This window comes from Mandrillus leucophaeus, unplaced genomic scaffold, assembly GCF_000951045.1.
Source record: "Mandrillus leucophaeus isolate KB7577 unplaced genomic scaffold, Mleu.le_1.0 Scaffold611, whole genome shotgun sequence".
NCBI lineage: Eukaryota > Metazoa > Chordata > Mammalia > Primates > Cercopithecidae > Mandrillus > Mandrillus leucophaeus.
Genome location: NW_012106598.1, coordinates 1633988 through 1654710, shown reverse-complemented (window position 1 = coordinate 1654710; position 20723 = coordinate 1633988). Strand labels below are relative to the sequence as shown.

At 36.8% G+C, this 20723-nt stretch overlaps 1 protein-coding gene and 1 pseudogene across 1 annotated transcript in view; one reads left to right on the top strand and one right to left on the bottom strand.

Annotated features, from left to right (window-relative positions):
- Positions 1 to 20723, top strand: part of STK3 (serine/threonine kinase 3) — a 485544-nt gene that overhangs the window by 299284 nt on the left and 165537 nt on the right. The gene's annotated exons all lie outside the window — the stretch shown is intronic.
- On the bottom strand, positions 11458 to 19743 carry LOC105553859 (annotated as a pseudogene).

Below are 20723 nucleotides of genomic sequence, written 5' to 3'. Positions count from 1 at the left end.
AATTAGAAAAGTAGTGAAAGTGTTTTGTAAAATCAGAAGTCTCATTACATAATTATTCTTCATGTTGTATTTACTCTTTTATCTATTTAATCAATCAGTATTTACTGAATATCAACTCTGTATTCAAGCACTAGGAATTAAAAGATGAATGAATCAGATACTCTGTCATAAAGTACCTCACAGTGTAGAGGTATGTCATTATGTGAGTATTTGAAAATTTCATTTCGATATTCCTCATAGATTCATTCACTTTTCCTACAGTTTAATATATAATACAGTGTTTATAGCAAGAAAGGGTGTCTAATATAAAATGTGCCATTTAGCGTATAGCAACTTTATATACTTTAAAACCTTATTAACTCCACAGTATTTGAGATAGCAATTATTTCTTAGGCCTTATGTGTTCCTTTAAGTCCAGATTTGACATATTTTTGCTAGACATTTATTCTGAAAATGTTTTGAAGCTAATATTAGAGTCCCTGTATGTTTAAGAACTCTACTGAGTAGGAGGATGACCATGCTGCTAAGACATTACTGGTGATTTTTGATTACAAGTTGATATTTAAGTCTCTGCTTCTGGTTCTGTTGTTTAAATGTGTCTGATTCAGCAGAGCCAAAGAAAAATTGAAATGTTTTAAATCATTTTGGTACCTGTAATTGTCCATAAACAATCAATTTCAACTTTATGAACTCCCAAATCTTTGGCATATCAAGGGTTGTACTAATAACTGTTGTAATTGATATTTGTGACTGCATGTTTAAATGTTGGAAATGAGACTTTAATATGAACATGCAGTAAATCTTAACCACAGAGGCACACACAGATCCCAGTGTAATGTGGACCAGGAAAGACACACATGTAAACAGACATATTCCTCATCTGAATATGTGGAGCCATACTTCCATAGAATTGCATTCAATGTTTATATATAGAGAGATGGCAATGAAAAACTGCTGTTTGTATGGGTTTACTGTGTATTTTGATCTCTAGGTTATTTACTTCTTCTGAATGCGTAGAGATGATATTAAAACATGCTGGTATCAGTTAATTTAATTAAAATAATAAAAAGTTATATAATTGGGGAGGTGGTCATATACCTTCATTTACCTTAGGAGAAAAAAATTATTGTTGAGTAAAAGTATTTTAACATAATAAATAGTTTTGGATAATATATTTTTTTTGTTAAACATAAAAGACATGGATAATTTAAAGCTTAAGTTATGATGTGGCATTATAAATTCTATTGCATTTGGGAGCCTTTATTCATGTGAATGTCCTAAAAATACTTGGTCACAGACTGTAAACAACATAAGGAAATCAATTTTCTCAGAAGCTTTTCTAAAGACTTAGAAATATTAAACAAATGCATTCAATACAATGGATGCCATAAAGCATCAGATAAAATCTTAATTTTAATTTTTAATCTATGAATTGCTCTCTCAAAAGATTATGGGTTTAATAACAGTTTATTGAAATGAGAGCTAATAGCTGTGTACAAGTTTGGTTTCATTCATACTTTGACTTTTAAAGTCAAACACTGATTTTCATCGTGTTAAATTTCTAAAGAGCAATGAAAAGAAGATTGTTGGCCAGAGTAAGGAGGCAAACATTCTATAAGAAGGAGAAGTTCAGTAGTGCCAAATAACATAAAACTTTGCTTTAAAAGAAGTCTTTAATTGAATTATTTATCAGTGATGACATTGAACTTATACAATTCCTCTTTAGGTTCCAGGTAATGAAGTTCATTTATTATTATTATTATTATTATTATTGAGTTGGGGTGTTTCTCTGTTGCCTATGCTGGAGTGCAGTGGCGTGATCATAGTAACTGCAGCCTCAGATACCTGGGCTCAAGAGATTTTCCCACTTCAGCCCAAGTAGACCTGAGTAGCTGGGACTACAGGTGCATGCCACCACACCCACTTAATTTTTAAGTTTTGTGTAGAGGTGAAGTCTCAGGATGTTGCTCAGGCTGGTCTCGAACTTCTAGATACAAGTGATCCTTCCTTTGGCCTCCCAGAGTGCTGAGATTATATGCATGAGCCACTGTGCCTGGCCACAAAGTTCATTTATTCATTCAACAAATATTTGTTACGCATCAGCCACTTTTCTATGGGCAGGATATATAGCCTTGAGTAAAACAAAAATTCCTGCCTTCATTGTGTTTATATTCTGGTTGGATTAGACATAATAAATGTAACACATACATAAAATATATCATTGGATGGTGATTAGGGAGTATGAAGGTCTGATTGTACTTTTAAATGGTAGTCAAGGATGCCTTGTTAAGGAGATATTTAAGCTAAAGACTGAAGCACACAAGGGAGCGAGCCATCTGGGGTAAGACTGCCTTGGTTGGAGGGAACAGACAGTACAAAGTCTGTGTGAGATGGGAACATGCTTGGCTCTTTGATTCTTAACTAGAGACCACTGTAGCTGGAGTGAGCCAGAAGGGTATTAATAGAAGATGAGGTAATAGGGATAATAAAGGTGTTACAAAGATCTCAAGGTAAGTTTATTTTTTGTTTAATTGTGCTTTCTTTTATTATTTATTATTTATCATTTTTTGAGCTCTGTGTCACCCAGGCTGGAGGGCAGTGGGGAGCAATCATGTCCCACTGCAGCCTTAATCTCCCGTGTTCAGGTGATCCTCCCTCCTCAGCCTCTGGAGTAGCTGAGACTACAGGTGTGTGCCATCACACCCAGCTAATTTTTAAATATTTTTGTAGAGATGAGGGTCTCCCTGTGTTGCTCAAGCTGGTCCCAAACTCCTGGGCCCAAGTGATCTTTCTGCCTTGCCTTCCCAAAATGCTGAGAATACAGACATGGGCCACTGTGCCTAGCCTAATTGTTCTTTCAGAAATAGTGTCAGTCAAATGGACTTGCCATTGAAGATTTATAAGAACACTGTGCAGTAGATTTAAACAATTTGGATGTCATTATACTTGAGATTTTGTTCATTCTTCCACCTGCCTGTCTATCCATCTGCCTGTCTAGGTTAGCAGGCTAGGTAATCATATGTGATCCTGTTTTCAACAAGGATGTAAACTGTTTTAGATCAGTTTACATATGTATCTACATATAAGATGGTTAAAAATAATCATAGAAGAGGAATTAATATCCCTCAATATTAGATTCTTTATGAGAGTGGGCAACTATGAGGTAGAGTGAAAAGATCCTTGACTTTGTGTTCATATGGATTTTTTTTACATTCCAGGCCAAATGGTGTACAACCTTGGGCGAATTATACAATCTCTCCCACCCTCAGTCTTCATATGTGAAAAACTGGGTAATAAAAATACTAATCTTCTAAAGGTTTAAGCCTTAGAAATAATGTTATATAAAGGGTGTACACAGTGCCTCTCCTGCTGGAGGCACTTAATAAATGGTAGCTAATGTCTCCATGTGAATAAGAGATAAGGATGGTAAGGATAATTATTAATATTATTGTTATTGAAAATATTTTTTAAATTTACCATCTTTACCATTTTTAAGTGTACAGTTCAGTGCTAATAAATACATTTATATCCCTTTTCCCTCAATTTCACCCCTCCCTCCCTGCTCCCCTTCCTGGCCTCTGGTGATGGCAACTGTTCTCTGTATGTCATGAGATCCAGTGGTTTGAGCTCTCATATATGAGTGAGAACTTGTGATATTTGTCTTTCTGTATTGGAATGGTAGGGATTATTGAGGCCCATGGTTAACCTAGAAAGTGTATACAACTTAATTTTAAAAATTGTCATTGTTTGAGAACTTTTCTTGGCTACTAACAAGTGTCAACATGTAGTGATTAGAATTTTCCCTCCTTTTCCATTAACTCTTGAAGATGCTAAGGGGACATAAATTATGAAGGTCTGTAAAGCAGTACCTTGATTTACCTCTGAGAAAGACAACATAGAGTTAGATATAAAGCTGTGTTACTGTCTTGGGCATATCTGTTCTGAAGTTGGAATGCTTGTGTTTGATTGTTATAGGCAGAGAGAATTATAGTCCTTGTGATGTTGTACTCAATAACATCTGCACAGAGGCTTCTTCTTCTCTACTCTCCATGGCACTTTATATATGCTTCTGCTACCGTTTACATATGCCTATTTTAGCATTATATGATAAGTTGCATTGAGGACTTTTTTCTTGCCTTAATTAGGTTAAATATTCTTTAAGTAAGACGTAGTATCTTCAATTTTGTATTTTTGGTGTGGAGCGCAGCACAGGGTTGGTAAATTGGCAACATGAGGGCAGGAATTTCTTATTTCTTTTGTTCACTAATATATGTTAAGCACTAGAACAGTGCTTGGCCTATAGTAGTTACTCAGTATATATTTGTTGGATGAATGAATCTTGTATGCCAAAGATAGAAGTCTTAATATTTAAGAATGTTCTTTTGGCACTATATTGGGTCAGATTTGACAAAATGGTGTAGAACTGATTAATAGGTAAATTCCACCAGAACTTGCAGTCAGCCAACACCTTTGTTTTAGACTACCTCCTATTTGGGAGGGCAAGAATTTAGCTAATTTGGATCTTTAGCTTAATAAACACTAACATGGTCAAAAGTCAGTTAGCAGGAAAGAAAAATGGAAATAAAAGATCTAAATATTTTGTAGATTCGTTAACCAATCTATGATTAATTAGTCCTTAAACATTGTATGTTAGTAGCCAGTAGAAAGGGAAATCTTGTGGGGAAGATATAATGCTGGGAGATTTGTAAATTATAAACTACAAAGTTAAAGTAGTAAATAAAGGAAATTAGGAATGTATTTAGAAAGCCAGTATTATATATAGTATTATATTTTTATAGTATATAAATACATATTACTATAGTATATAAATGCATTAATATATAGTTTATATAACATAAATATAGTAGTATAACTAAACATATCCTCTTAAATATTTAAGACAGGTAAATAGTTTAATCATCCCTTTTTAATGTTTTTTCAATGAGCTAAAAAATAGATTTTATAGTTAAATTCCATTATTTGAGCATATGTTTTCTTTATTGGAATAAAGAATTGTAAAATGTGGTAATATTTATAATTATGCTTATTATTTGTTAGGTATACTGTATTTATATTTAAGGAAACATAAGCAAATGACCAAGAATAATTAAAGTATATTGGAATGTTCCTTTCAAGTAGGTGCTTTGGCGTTTTAAATTTAATACTTTAATAATGAATGCAAATTGTTGATTATTGTGTTGCTTATTGGTACAATGAAAGTGTTGAAGATATGTTCGTAAGAAGAATGGTAGTATAAAATAAATTGAGAATAAAATCAAAGTTAATTGAATATGAGGAGCCCTCCACTAGTATATCATTAACTTTTACATTTTTTATGTCACATTTTTCCACTAGATTATAGAACTACAAAAGAGTATATTCTTCTTTGAAATTTTGCCATAATTTTGTGTATAGAATTCTTTTGAATAAAATGAATATGGAGACCAGGCATAGTTGCTCAAGCCTGTATTCCCAGCACTTTGGGAGGCCAAGGCAGGCAGATCACTTGAGCTCAGGAGTTCTAGACCAGTCTGGACAACGTGGTGAAACCCTGTGTCTACAATACAAAAATTAGCCTGGCATAGTGGCTTGTGCCTGTAGTCCCAGCTACTTGGGAGACTGAGGTGGGAGAATCACTTGAGCCCAGGAGGTCAAGACTGCAGTGAACCGTGATCGCGCCACTGCACTCCAGCCTGAGTGATGGAGTGAGATCCTGTCTCTGAATGAGTAGAATAGAATAGAATAGGGAATATGGAATAACATATAACAAATAACAAATAACTCCTGCCTCAGCCTCTCAAGCAGCTGGGATTACAAATATACACCACCAAGCCCAGCTAATTTTTGTATTTTTAGTAAACATGGGGTTTCACCATGTTGGCCAGACTGGTCTTGAACTCCTGACCTCAGGTGATCCATCTGTCTCAGTCTCCCAAAGTGCTGGGATTACAGGCGTGAGCCACCACGCCTGGCCAGGAGCCAAAATATTTAAACTGAACAAAGGCGTGTCTTTGTTTCTTGCTATGTAAAGTTAAGAAACATACCTTCACGTTAACATAGAAAAACACTTAAAAATATATGAAAGATAACATTGACATCAGATGAAACCTGGTTGTAAAAGCATAATGAATTATTACTGTATGCCTTTGGTTTTGAAAAGCAAATGAAAAAACAAAAAATAAATTTTCCCCAAAGCATCAATAGTCATGAAGCTTATTGAAAGTAGTAAACATTATGAAAACTTGTTGTGTGAAGGCCTAAAAATTCCCTTGTTAGAAGAAAGCTTTCACAGTGTCATGTCATCTTCAGTCAAAGAAGAGCACATTTCAACATTGAAACTGAATATTGCATTTTAAAATCCCATCTATTTCAGGAGGATTAATATCCATATTGGACAGGGCATGGTACTTCATGCCTATAATCCCAGCACTTTGGGAGGCTGAGGTGGGTGGATCGCTTGAGCCCAGGAATTTCAGACCAGCTTGGGCAACATGGCAAAACCCTGTCTCTAGAAAACATATAAAAACAATTAGCTGGGTGTGGTGGTGTGCTCTTGTAGTCCCAGCTACTCAGGAACCTGAGTTGAGAGGATCGGTTGAGCCCAGGAGGTTGAGACTGCAGTGAGCCATGATCATGCCACTGCACTCCAGTGTGGGTGACAGAATAAGACCTTGTGTAAAAAGAAAAAAAATAAAAGTATATCTCCCTATTGTAATTTTTAGAGTACTGTTTCTACAGATTAATATAACTGTTGGCTTTTCACAGCTTTATGCATAGTTGTTAGAACAGTAATCCTTTCCCATCATATGTCCTATTATATTTCAGACCATAAGCCCATTTTAATTATTATTAATTTTTACTTAATATTTACTATATTTGCTCTTTTCTAAATAGTAATTACTGCATTAAATAAGATTTTTACATAACCAACATTTCATTGTAACATTTATTTCCAAGCTTTTGGGAATAGTGCTTATTGATTCAGTGATATGTAAGAACTGTCCTATAAATAGTTGGGTAAAACTGACATTTAAACCACCCCTTCTGTGCTCCATGTTTAACTGTTAATATTGTTCTTGTGCTCTGACCCCACTGCTGCCTGCCTCTTTGCTGGTGTTGCTGTCCTCTGTCCTTTGCCTCTTATTGGTCTCACTTTTCTCTTAATATGAACAAACAATGGGAGGAATGGTGCTGTTGTTTCTTCCACCTTGGTCACAAGCTAACCTCTACATTTTTGTCTAAAGAAGTCACTTTTATTCACTAAGTGCTTTCTATTCCCATTCTGTTTCAGTAATGCCTTGATTGGTTGTGTCACCTGTGCAGTAGTTGAAAATGGATATGAGTACACAATTTCAGGACCTCCCTGCTTCCTTGTAGATCATTTGACCGTATGTAAGTGATTTAACAGTCATGCAGTCAGAATTGTTAGAGTAAATAATTTCCATCTTCATTACTGTATCTTTGTATTCATGAACACTTGCAGGAACATAATATTCTTCAGTTAAATTTAGGCAAGTTTAAAAAAATTAGACTAAATAACTAACAAATCTAAAAATCAAGCTAGTTTACGTATTTGGAGACTTCCATTTTTGTAATATTGGTGAATGAATAGTTTCTTTTGAGTACTTTTTAATTTAAAATACCAACAATTGATAAAGTATAAATTTACTTGAGGAATTAATGTAGGTTTTTTGTATGAAAGCAGTCTGATATCAAATTATGATTATATGTACATTTTAACTTAGTTACATTATAACTTTTAAAAAGTTTCTTAGCCAAAAAAATTGGTGAACAGAGAGTTTATTATTTATTTCTAGAAATACAACTAAAGTAGCATGAGTAGAGAGTTTAAAAGGAATAGTAAAACAGATTTCTTTACATGATAGATTATAAGAAAATGTTGGGTGCCAACACCTAATAAGATATTTAAAAATAATACTGCTTTTAGTTATGAATATTTCTGTTACTTAGTTTATCATATATCTAATTGTATGATGGTTCAGGTTGATTTGAGATTACAAACATTGATGTTGAAACTTCATAGCTTTAGACCATCTTTTTTTGTGTGGGTTTGTGTCAGCTAAATCATCAGTTTCATTTGCTCATTTATAACTGTAATACATAAACTGGTTCAAAAGGATTATTATACTTTTTTAGACATTGTGCAGACTCCATTTTAGTAGCTCCAAAATAAGACATTGGAGTTGAATTAGGGGAAAACTGATATTATGCAGGAGTGCTGTCCTCACTTTCACCAGAAAATGTATTTAAATTGGAATTTCCAAATGTGAGAAATCTGAAAGGAATAAAAAATGCTGGTCCTTAATGTTAGCCGTATGGTTGGTGTTAGCCAAAATGAGGTTCAGGCTGTGATGCTCTGTAGCCACTGTATGACCTACCCAAAGGCAATCAGAACACACTCCTTTCTTCCTTTTTTCTTTTCCTCCTTTTTTTTTTAAACTAATTGGCCCATGTTTAGTTTACTGAATGTCATCTGGACTCAGTAAAAAGCAAGTGACCTGCATTGAATTAGTGTAATTGTAATACAAACAGAATATTGCATAGTTTTGGTCTTATACAGGAAAGGAGAAAGTTGGAAAGATTTTTCTGTTTGATAAATAGAAACTGAAGATATGGGGATCCAGGCCTGGTTCATACTTGATTTTACCTTTCATGTCTCTTTGTAAGATCAGTATTTGGACTTTTAGGCATTTTTCCTCTGTAAAAAAAATATTGGTTTTCGTTTTGAAATTTACTATGAAAGAAGTCTGCTTTTTGTAAAAAAAAAAAAAAAAAAAAAAATCTTACAAATGATGTATATTAAGTCATGGATCTAATTCAATCATAAGAAAGTTAGCATTGTCCAAAAGGGAAGTACTTTATGCACTACTAGGATTGTCAGGAACTTGGCATATTATTTTACCTTTATCATGACCAATATTGCAAGGACATTTTCAAATGCTATTTTATTAGTTTTGGATAGTTTATATTTATTACATTCTGTGTCAGATGGGTAATAGCTCCATTTGCTAAGGGAAAAAAAAAGAGCTGACAAATTTAAATTTCATTTTAAATAATGTGTTTTAAATTTTAACTATATGACTTTGGTCTTATAATTAATTAATTTGATTTTGAAAGTGTCATTTTGAAATGGAATTATTTGGCATCCTGAAATTCATAGTCTGTGTAACTTACACTCTTGTAATAGGACACTGCCAGTACAATAACCATAAACAGGTTAGATCTTCGTATTATAATCTTGGAGTGCCTTGTACTTTTTGTCTTTAACACATATTTTTCCCATATGTACAGTGAGAATAATTATTATCTTTATCCTGAGAAGTTGTTATGAGGATTGAATGAGGTAATTCATGTTTCCTTGGGGAATGCCCCACAGAGTTAATTGGTATTATTATCATTGTTGTTCTGTTTTTTACTATTTTAGAGGTGCTTTGGAATCGTAGAAGGAATGTATGGCTTTATTAGGAAGGGTTGTATTAGGGAAAGCATAAAAAAATAGGTAATGTACTAAAAACATATTGAAAGATGAATAATTAGACAATGCCTCATGGCCAGAGGTAAGCCATGCTGAGAAGAAGTTGTACTTTATTTTGTAAATAATAGGGAAAGATTGGAGTTTGAAGTAGGGGTTCAGCAGTCTGCATTTGAACAAGCCCGCCAAGAAATTCTGATGCATGGTAAAATTTAAGAACAATTGTTATATGTACATATTTATATAGATGAGAACTATTATTATGTGTACATGTTTATATAGATTAAAAATGTACGGATGTTTTAAATAATATTACTTTTAATTCTGTGTGTTTTTTTACTTAATAATGTAGTCTAGCAAGTTTCTGATCAGTAAACTCAATTTTCTCCTACATGGATTGTAAAATTAGAAATATTTCCTGCTAGAGAATAGTTGTCTTCAGATTAAGTTAGTAACCAAAAGTATTCTTTATCCACCTGAAAAGAGGTAGCATAACTTGATGGTTAAGATCATAGGCTTTGGAGCTAGACTGCCCGGGTTCCATTTTCAGCTCTGTCCTTTATTTGCTGAGTATTTGAGGGCAAGTTATTTAACCTTTCTATCCCTCAGTTTTCTCATATATAAAATGGAGAAATACTTCCTCATAGAATTTTGGTAAGGATTAAAAGAAATAATTTTTGTAAAGCTACTTAGTATGTTGCCCCATACATAGTGCTATATAGAGAAAATGTAATAGTAACAACAATAATTACAACGTATGATAACATGAATGTATCAAAGTTATCAAAAGTTACAAATTAAAAGTATCAAAAGTATCAAAAATTACATAATTAAAACATTTAACAATAGTGCTGAGATAGCCTAAGCACAGCATGCTTATTGCTTAAAAAGTCCTAGTTAAATGGCCATATACATATGCCTGAACTTTGGGGCCTCATTTTACCCTTTTCTGGCTGTAGTATTATAGAAGGGTATGCCTCTTCCTTCTTGTTTTTTTTTTCTCCTACCCATCACTTATTTCCTCTCTGCTATGGAACTTCACAGGCTCACACGCTCCTTGATTTAGGAGACAAACAATTCTCCTTTGGGAGAATGAAAAAACAGTGAAAACAACTTGGAGATACTGGATTTGAATTATCTCAAAATACTATAGAAAACGCATGCCTGTAGTCCCAGCTACTTGGGAGGCTGAGGTGAGAGGATCACTTGAACCCAGGAAGTGGAGATTCTAGTGAATTGCTTTATATGTGACTCTGAAAGAAAGGCTCTGAAAGACAGCAGTAGAGAACAGTTCTTTACTGCTGTCTTACCCCTTTCTTTCAGAGCCACATATAAAAAGACTAATGGATACTTACTGCTTCCATTTGCCCACTTGCCTTTCATTTACCCCTGAACAGACTTTGACTGTGTCTTCCCCACCACCCTACTGACATTATTAACACCTTTACTCCTATTTGGCATTGGTAACCATTCTCTGTTTGTTAAATCTCTTACCTTTTTTGATTTCTAGGAGATCACCATTCCCTGGCTTTCCTCCAGCTTTTATCTCTGTCTTGAATTCTAGACTTATTTCTAATAATCTGCTTATATCATTTTCTTTTCTTTACTATTTTGAAATAATTCAAATCCAGTATCTCCAAGTTGTTTTCACTATTTTTTCATCAGACTTGTTTCTCCCTTTATATCTGAACCAACTGTATATTTGAGGCAACTGGTTGGGTGGTGATGCCATTAACCAAGAGTATCCTCCTTCTGTCCAATCTTCCGCCTTTATTTTTTATTTTATTTTGAGAAAGGGTCTCACTCTGTCACCCAGACTGGAGTGCAGTGGCGTGATCTCCACTCACTGGAACCTTCGCTTCCTGGGTTCAAATGATCCTCCCACCTCAGTCTCCCAGAAAGTTGGGTCTACAGGCATGCACCACCACCCCTGGTTAATTTTTGTATGTATATATATTTTTTCTTTTAGAGACAGGGTTTCACCATGTTGCCCAGGCTGGTCTTAAACTCCTGGACTCAAGTAATCTGCCTGCCTTGGCCTCCCAAAGTGCTGGCATTGCAGGCCACTGTGTCTGGCCCAATCTTCTGCCCTTAATCAGTCACCAGGTCCTGTTGATGTTTCCTTCCCTCCTTCCTGTCCAGCTCCACTGCCAGTGAGTTGATTCAAGTTTTCATTATTCACCAGTTCCGATATCTATAACTTTCTCAATATCTCTCAAGTAATATCCCCTTCTTTTCATGCACATCTTTATTTTTCCTTCCAGATTTTTTAATACTCCACATCACCAAATAATTTATTTGGAATCGAGACTAAAAGAACACTTGACAGTTGTGAATGTATGTTTATTCTGAAACTTCTAGCTAGTTGTACTGCTAACCCTTGACAACTTACCAGATTAATTTTACTTTATTTCTTCAGGCCTGGGGTTTTTTGATGACTTCAAATTTGGGATCTTCAAATTTGAAGTTAGGGAATGTATTCATGTCTGCTTTACCATACATGTGCTTGAGCTTAAAAAGCTTCCTCTCTGGCTCTTGCTGGTACTCTGGATCAGTATCAACAGATCCTCCTGTTGTCTGTCACTTAGATTTGTATTCTCTAACCTTATACATGGAGAGTTTCTGTACAGGATCAAGTTCCTTATTAAATGCCACTGCTGTAACACCAATGTTCCTCTGCAAACGGACTGAGACTGCTGACCGAAAGACAGAGGAGAACCTGAAGAGCCTCTGGAGAATCGTGCCGATTCTGTTACTTGCACTCAGTCCTGAGCTGCCAAAGCCACCACCGCTGCCACCATTCTACCTTCTTCTGGATCAGTACCAACTGATTTAATAATCTGCAGTCTCAATCTCCTTTCTAAAGTAAACTTCATGATACTGTTAGATTGACCATCTTAAATGAAACACAGCTCATATTACTGTCTTACTTAAGATCCTCCCGTTTAACAGCCAAATTTTTAAGGGTGTCATGTAAGGCCCTGGGCTCTGCATACGTCTTTATTCATGTGACATTTCCTTTCCTTTAGCCATACTATCATTTGTAGGTAGCATTAGGTTTACCTCTGCCCTCTTCTCAGTGTTACTTTGTGCCTGCATTTTCTCCCATCTTTTTTCTACGCATTCTATCTTGGGAACTTTTCCTCTGGGCTTCCTTTGCATCCTGTGTACCGCAAGATCATAGAAGTTATCATTTTCTATTATAGTTTATATGACTTCCCTACCACGTTATGAATTTATTGATAGCAGCATGTGCAATTTTTATTTTGTGTCTTCGATATCTAATACTATGCTTTATGACATACTAATTGTTAAATAAATGATTAATACATTTATATACAAATTTAGGGTGCATAATTTTCGTTTGCTTTTTTTTTAATAACTGGGAAGGTTGAGGTGGACGTATCTATATTGAATAAACCTTGAAGGAAAGAATATTATCTCTCTCTTATCAGTGAACAGCTTGAGTGCTACCACGTGTTCAGCCATGGGTGAGGCATTACATGAATGAAATCAAAATACGAGGGAAGGACTGGTGTTATAAATTGCTTTTTCTTTGACAAAATATTATTTAAAATAATTCATTTTATACTCATAATGCATTTTTTTAGTACAGTTTAGTTTTAGGAAAACAAAACAAATCATTTAGGTTAACATCTAAAATGTTAATTTTGAACTTCACTGACTATAGTATGGCACATGTCCAATAGAATCTGTTAAAAATTTTCCTCTGGGTCAGATCTAAGTTGAGAAGAATGAGGTAACTTTAATGTGAACCTAGATTGTAATGCAGTCTTTCTCTCCAGTGAATTGCCAAATTCACAATTCCATTTGTATCTGGAATTGGGGAAGCTGAGTTTAATATGGATGTTTGCCAAGTTAGCAAATCTTGGCAAGATAGTCTTATTCTCTGTGCTTAATTATATAGTTTTATTATAAAGTTTTTCACATGTTCATTTGTAGGTATCTGTTATTCTCTTGAGGTGAGTTCATATGGTTGCCAATCTCTCATTTATACTTTATTCTTTTGGTAGTTAATCATTTACTGTCAAGCCTTCCATCTTTCTTAGAAGACTATATTTTTATTTTTACATTTTTATATATTAACACTAGTGAACCAGTTTTGTCTCTTTGCTAGGTTTATGGATTTTTGAGCAGTGCAAGTGTAAATCCCTCAGAAAGGCCAAATTCTTGGTATATTTATTTATTTCATATTTACTGAGTGCCTGCTCAGACACTGTTTTAGGCACTCATACACAGCAGTGAATGAAACAAAGTTCCAGCCTCTTAGGTGCCTATTTGTAATGGGGAGAGACAGTAAATTACACAAAAAAAAGTGGGCGTGGTGGCCCACGCCTGTAATCCCAGCACTTTGGGAGGCTGAGGCGGATGGATCACCCAAAGTCAGGAGTTCGAGACCAGCCTGACCAACACAGTGAAACCTGTTCTCTATTAAAAATACAAAAATTAGGCGGGTATAGTGGTGCACGCCTGTAGTCCCATACTTTGGAGGCTGAGACAGGAGAATTGCTTGAACCCAGGAGGCGGAGATTGCGGTGAGCTGAGGTCGTGCCACTGTCCTCTAGCCTGGGAGACAGAGTAAGATTCTGTCTCGGGGGAAAAAAAAACACAAAAAAACGAAAACCATAACATATCAGATACTGTTAACTGCTATGAAGAAAAAGCAGGATAAGAGGGATACAGAATGACAGATATGTTTGTGATATTATATGTAGGATGGTCAAGAAAGGCCTGTCTAATAAGGTGACTTATAGTAGAGATGTAAAGGAGGTAAGTAAATGAGCAATGCAGATTTCTGGGGAAAGAATGTTCTAGTCAGAGGAAACTGATGTGTGACTGTGTTTGATGTTTTAGAAACAGTAAGGAGGTTTAAGTGGCTGGAGCTGGATATGATGGTGAAAGAAGTAGGAGATGAGATCAGAGGGATGGCAGGGGAACAGATCACTTAGAGCCTTCTTAAACCACAGCAGGACCTTTAACTTTTACCCTGAGTGAAACAGGAAACCATTGCAGGGTTTCGAGCAGAGGAATGGTGTGGTCTGACTGTGATTTAAAGGGCTCATTCTTCATTGAGAAGGGATTGTAGCAGGACAAGAATGGAAGCCAGGTGAATAGTGAGGAGGTTACTTCTTCAGTAGTCCAGGTAAGAGATGATGGTGGCTTGAACCAGGGTAGTAAAGGTAAAGTTGTTGAGATGTGGCCAGATTCTGGATATTTGTATATTCTGATGATCTAAATGTGGAATGTAAATGAGAGTCAAGGATTATTGGCCTAGGTTTTTGGCTCAGATATCTTCAATGATGAAGATAAATGATGTTAAACATATTCATAGTTAATGTGTTTTAATTAAAAAAAGACATTTACTTTATGTCAGGTTTATCTCTTAAAACATGTTCTGCTTTGGCATTTCTCATAACTAGAAAATCTCATCTTCATACTATTTATTATTATTATTATTTTTATTTTATTTATTTTTTTTTTTGAGACAATCCCTCTCTGTCACCCAGGCTGGAGTACAGTGGTGCCATGAGGGTTCACTGTAGCCCTGACCTCCCAGGCTCAAGTGATTCTCCCACCTTGGCCTCCCAAGTAGCTGCAACTACAGGCATGTGCCACCACCCCTGCTAATTTTTTAAATTTTTTGTGGAGATTGGGTCTTGTTGTGTTGCCCAGGCTGGTCTCGAACACGTGGGCTCAAGCAGTCCTCTCGCCTTAGTCTCCCAAAGTGCTGGGATTACAGGCATGAGCCACCATGCCCGGCCATGCTGTTTCTTAATACTTCATGTTTTATTCTCTCAATACATGCTGTTTGTTTGGTGCTTGGTTCTGAACTCTTTTTAAAATGTAGTTTATATTATTATTATTCAAACATGGTGAAACTAATAGGTCAGGAGACAACTGCCATTGAAAAGATTGATACAGTTTCTAAGCAGAGAGGGCATGGCACATCAGATAGGGTGGCATATATGCCACGCCACATAGTGCTCATAGGGAAGCACCAGGGTTGGTTAGGAGGCAGAAATATCTAGGGAAATCATCGGGGAGAGCCTTTATCATGATTTTAGTGAGAAGGAACAGGCGAGGCAGGGTAAGGAGAATTGACTGATTTTAATAATCTCGACATATTCACACATAAGAGCAGCCCCCAAGTTGTTTGATACCTGGCCCTGGCGTGATTGTTAGAACAGGGGACTATTCTAATAGTCCCAAAATATAAGAGTTCTTTGAGAGCTGAATATTGGGGATGGATGGGAGGTAGTTTTAGATTGAGTGGTTTGCATGTGAAAAGCACTCAAGGAGGGGTAGTTTGCTGTCTAAGAAGTAGCTAGCCTTGGGAGGGGCAGTCTCTCCTGAATCAGCAGGGTTCCCATCAAGAATATGGAAAACAAAGTAAAAATTGTTTCTGTATGTTATATTTGCTTGTCTTCTGTGTTTTTAATACTACCATCCTAGTTTATGCCCTGCATTGGTCTGGTCAGGAAAATTACAGTAGGACTTCCTTTCCATCTTTAGTTTTTTTCTTTGTTTCCTCCCTAGCATTTATTTTCGTTATCAATAGCCACAAAGGGGAGTCTTGATTGTATGACTTTACCTGGATCCTTCTAGATTAGTAAACTTTTGACCGTGTTCTAAATAGTGCTTTAGGGTTCCCCATATTTGATTTGAAGTTCACTTGATTATATGAACTAATGTTTGTGAGAGGAAGGAAGGTGGGTGTGTGGGGCCTCCAGTTTTTTTCATGCCGCTTTCAATTATTGTGGGTTTAAAAAAGGATTCTGTACTAGGGTTCCATGTATGAGTTTATTTGGAAAATAGATTTCACTGCTCAAAAGTTGGTAAACTCTTGTAAATGACTGTCAAATTTCCTTATTATAGCATGAATTTTTTTTCTTCTGTGTCTAGGGTGATAGGCCTACCAGCTGAGCCTATCATACTAAAGAGGGTAGTCTAATTTTGTTTATGAAGTACTTGAGTCTTTTCTGAGTCACGTAATTTAGCCAAAGTCACAAATCTATTATTGGGGGAAAAGAGAAGTGGTATAATCTGTGTCTAAAAATCCATCAAGTTACCCTAAAAAACTATTACTCTACAAATTCCTCACTTGGCCTTTACTCTTGCTGTCCCACTCAGGTTTCCAGCCTTCTCTCAACATCCCCCTGTATAGACAATTTTCTTGCCAAACAAGATGATTTAACGTTTTCCAAACCTGTCACCTTGGTCTACGTTATTCCTTTAACTTCATCACTGTCTTCCAATTATAGGCACATTCCTTTTTTTTGGAGTGGGGAGGGGAGTGGAGACAGGATCTTCCTCTGTTGCCCAGGCTAGAGTGCAGTGGTCTGATCATAGCTCACTGCTGTCTTGAACTCCTGGCCTCAAGCTGTTCTTCTGCCCCAGCCTCCTGAATAGCTGCGAGCATAGGCACATACCACCAGGACTGGCTAATTTTTAAAATTTTGCTTTTGTAGAGATGGGGTTGTGCTATTTTGCCCAGGCTAGTTTCTAACTCTTGGCCTCAAGTGATTCTCCCACCTCTGCCTCCCAAAGTGCTGGGATTACAAGTGTGAGCCACCATGCCTGCCTGTGTATTCCTTTAACTTAGCAAGTATTTGTGAAACACGTGCTTTGTGTTGGGCACTCTGCTGGACTCTTGAATGTAGGGATAAATAAAATTCTTTCTGCTTCAGAGAACCCCCAGAGTAAGGAAAGCCAAATCTAGCATGAGGAATCTACAGCGTCTTTCAAGAGTACTTCACATTGGATGTGTCTAGTAACATTGTATGGCCAGACCAAGTGGTTGACAACAAATGGTAAGAGATGAGCCTGGAAAATTGAAAAGACAGGGAAGAGGCCATGAGCAAAGTATTGTGGATAGCTTGTATAAACTGGAAAAATCAGGGGCAAGTTCTGTCTTACAATTTCCAGAAATTCTAATTCTGTCAGGAGTAGGTATCTTTAGTTTTATGTAGAGTTGTTGCGTTACTGGACTGTGTTTTAAACAGATATAAAACAGATATTGAAGGAGAAACTAGAGACAGGAGAATTAGTTACATGTTTGTTGTAGTATCCTACTGAGCTGTTTGCTTAGTACCTGAATTTTAACAACCACAAGTATTTGTAGTATCAAATTATCTTATATATTTTCTCATTTGCTGTTAAAACAACATAATGTGCTGGCACAATTAGATGTCCACATGTACAAAAATGAAATTAGACTCCTACCTCATACGATATAAAAATGTTAATTCAAAATGCACCAAAGACCTAAATTTAACAGCTAAATCTATAACATTTTTTGTAGGAAACATAGATGTAAATCTTAGGCTTTGGTGTGTGTGTGTTAGCTTGTTTTAGCATTGCTATAAAGAAATACCTGAAGCTGGGTAATTTATAAAGAAAAGAGGTTTAATTGGCCCACAGTTCTACAGGTCATACAAGCATGGTGCTAGCATCTGCTTGGCTTTTGTTGAGGCCTCGGGAAGTTTTTACTTCCTGAGGCAGTGGGGGCATGAGTATGTCACATGGTGATAGCAGGAGCAAGAGAAAGGGGAGGAGTCTCAGGTTCTTTTAAATAACCAGACCTTTTTTTTTTTTTTTTTTTTTTTGGTGCAACTCCCTCTGTCACCCAGACTGGAGTGCAGTGGCACGATCTCGGCTCACTGCAACCTCTGCTTCCTGGGTTCAAGCAATTTTCCTGTCTCAGCCTCCCAAGTAGCTGGGATTATAGGCACATGCCACCATGCCTGGCTAATTTTTGTATTTTTGGTAGAGACAGGGTTTCATCATGTTGGCCAGGCTGGTCTTGAACTCCTGACGTGATCCACCTGTCTCTGTCTCTCAAAGTGCTGGGATTATAGGCACATGCCACTGTGCCCGGCTAATTTTTGTATTTTTAGTAGAGACGGGGTTTTCCATGTTGGCCAGGCTGGTCTCGAACCCCTGAGTTCAAGTGATCCACTGGACTCAGTCTCCCAAAGTGTTGGGATTACAGGCATGAGCCACTGCGCCCGGCCTATGATGAGTCTTAAGACTTGAGTCCAAGCTACATAGCCTTTAGAGGTGGCATGGAATGTTTTTCCAGGTATGAAGTGGGGACAGAATTTTTTTCTCTCTTCTCAATCTTTTCTCTCTACCTTCTGTACTCTTAAATTGTTTATTCAACAAACACTATCTTTTGTATACTAAGCATTCCACCTGGAACTGAGGATATGGAAAGCAGTGTGGAGCTAGAATCACTTACCAAAATTCTGAAGTTTCTAGTTTGGGAGGCTGTTTGGTTGGTGATTAAAGAGAGAGTGACTCCAAGGGGAGTAAGATTGGTGAGATCAAGAAAATTTCTTATTTCCCCATGCAGACTTGCGTGTAGTCTTCCTTTGTTCCTAGAGGCTGTTTGAAAGAATACCTTATCCTCATTGTCTCTACTTCATTAAAATACACTTACTTTCTTTTAAACTTCTTTTAAATTGTTTCTTCATATTTGCCAGAGATCACTTACTATCAAATCCAATGGCCTCATCTCAGTCCCCTTCTTACCCCTGACCTCCTAAAGCAGGGCCTTTTGTCTTTGAAGGGCCAGATAGTAAATATTTTAGTCTTTACAAGTCATATGGTCTCTGTTGCAGTCGTTCAGCTTTTCCATTATAATGTGAAAGTAGCCATATAGACAGCACATAAATGAATGAGTGTGGCTGTGTTCCCATAAAACTTCATTTGCCAAAACAGGCAGTTGGTTAGATTTGGCATGTGGGCCGAAGTTTTCCTGATCCCTGCTCTGAAACATTTGATTGTATTTCTACCTTTTTTGGGAAGGGAGGGAAGAGAGTGTTTCTTTCCTTCAGCGATCCTTTTCCCCCTTTTCTCATTGAATGGCACCTTTTCCTGTATAGTCACTTTTTCATGTGATTCTGTCTACAGCTATTTTCTTGCTTTATACTCAGGCTTCTGTTAAGTCTTCTAGGCTGCAGATTCTTTCCCCACTTCTAACAGGAAATTACTAAGGTGGAGAGTTCACTCCTGCTGCTGCCTTTATGGCTGCTTCCTTTCCCCCCACCTCCTTTTATCAGGGGAGCATCTGGGGGGCAGGGTGAGGGGCAGCCTGTGTGATAAAGGGAAGAGAAAAGAGAGCCATTACCATGACCTGGTAGATGGTTCTGAACCACTGTGTTCAGGGTTATCGTAGGGTAGATTGCTTCCTCATATTTGCCCTCGTAAGTCCCCCACTTCAGCATCCTGTGCAGGCCTGTATGCCTAAAAACTACCCTTAAGTGTAACATTCTGAGCTGCTGTGGATGTTTTTTCTATGGTGGTTGTCTGTTGTCAGTTACGACAAACACTTCTTTTTCTTCCTCACAACTGTAAAATAGGGAAGAAAGAAAATCTCATTGTCCCAAATTATCCCTTTTCCATTCTTCCTGAAATTTTGCCAAATAGATTCATTTCAGTTTTTAAGCCAAACACACGGGAGGTTTAAGCATAGATGAGAGAGTTACTGTTCATCCTGGCATCATTATGGAAAGACTTAATCACTTTGCCTTTTCTCTTGTTAAACTGAGATAGACTCAACAATGGAAGTTGTAGTAGGTGGGAGGGAGGGAAGAAAGGTCAGAGAGAAACATGGCACTTTGGGCTTTTTCTGGGAGCAGAGCCAGCAATGAGAGCTGGGGTTTTTGGGCTTGTAGAGGTGGGACTGGGAGAGACAAAGGGAAGTGGGAGGATGCACAAGACAAATGTCAGTTTTGAAAATGTGCCTACTTTCCAGATCTTTGCTCTTCTTTGCTGCCTTTCTTGATCTTTACTATAATGATGAGTGTGTGTGTGTGTGTGTGTGTGTTGTGGGAGAGAGGGTACAGAGGAAGTGCGATAAAGGAGAAACCAGAGGTAATTTGTCAGTAATCCTCGAATAGCAGTAAGGCTCACAATTTAAGCGCCTTCTTTCAAGATATACTGCTAGCTAATGACAAGGCCACGACCATTTAGCTGGCTTTCTCTTTTTATGTTTCTCTGTGGTGTTACGTATAAGAAGTAACTGCTAATTCACACTCAGCAGTCTTCTCTGGAGGTTTTTGTTTTAATTACCGATCTTTCGATCTTTCTCATTTTCTTGGGTTTAAAATTCAACTGGACTTCATCCTCAGGCCATTTAACTTACTTTTCCTCCTGTTTTCCAGCTTGTCAGTATCCTCAGGCATTCACTTTACTCCCCTCTCTA